We start from the raw sequence: 396 nt of genomic DNA on the forward strand, positions 1-396 counted from the left end.
CACCATGCACCCCCAGACTGTGCTCCCTCTTACACCATGCACCCCAGACTGTGCTCCCTCTTACACCATGCACCCCCAGACTGTGCTCCCCCTGGCACCATGCACCCCCAGACTGTGCTCCCTCTTACACCATGCACCCCCGGACTGTGCTCCCTCTTACACCATGCACCCCCAGACTGTGCTCCCTCTTACACCATGCACCCTTTGGGGGCTGGCACACAATTTATTTGCCAGTGTCCCATACTCCTGCATGTGGCAGTATAACCCGACTGTATCTGAATTCCCTCAATGGACGCCGAGACAGAAAACGGCTTTAGATCTAATATAACGTTATACGACGGATCATCTACAGAAGAGACAACAGAATTCTTTATTCTTTACTAGACACGAAAAAGT

The sequence above is a fragment of the Nanorana parkeri genome, unplaced genomic scaffold, assembly GCF_000935625.1.
Source record: "Nanorana parkeri isolate BGI_ZX_2015 unplaced genomic scaffold, ASM93562v1 scaffold4146, whole genome shotgun sequence".
Taxonomy (NCBI): Eukaryota; Metazoa; Chordata; class Amphibia; order Anura; family Dicroglossidae; genus Nanorana; species Nanorana parkeri.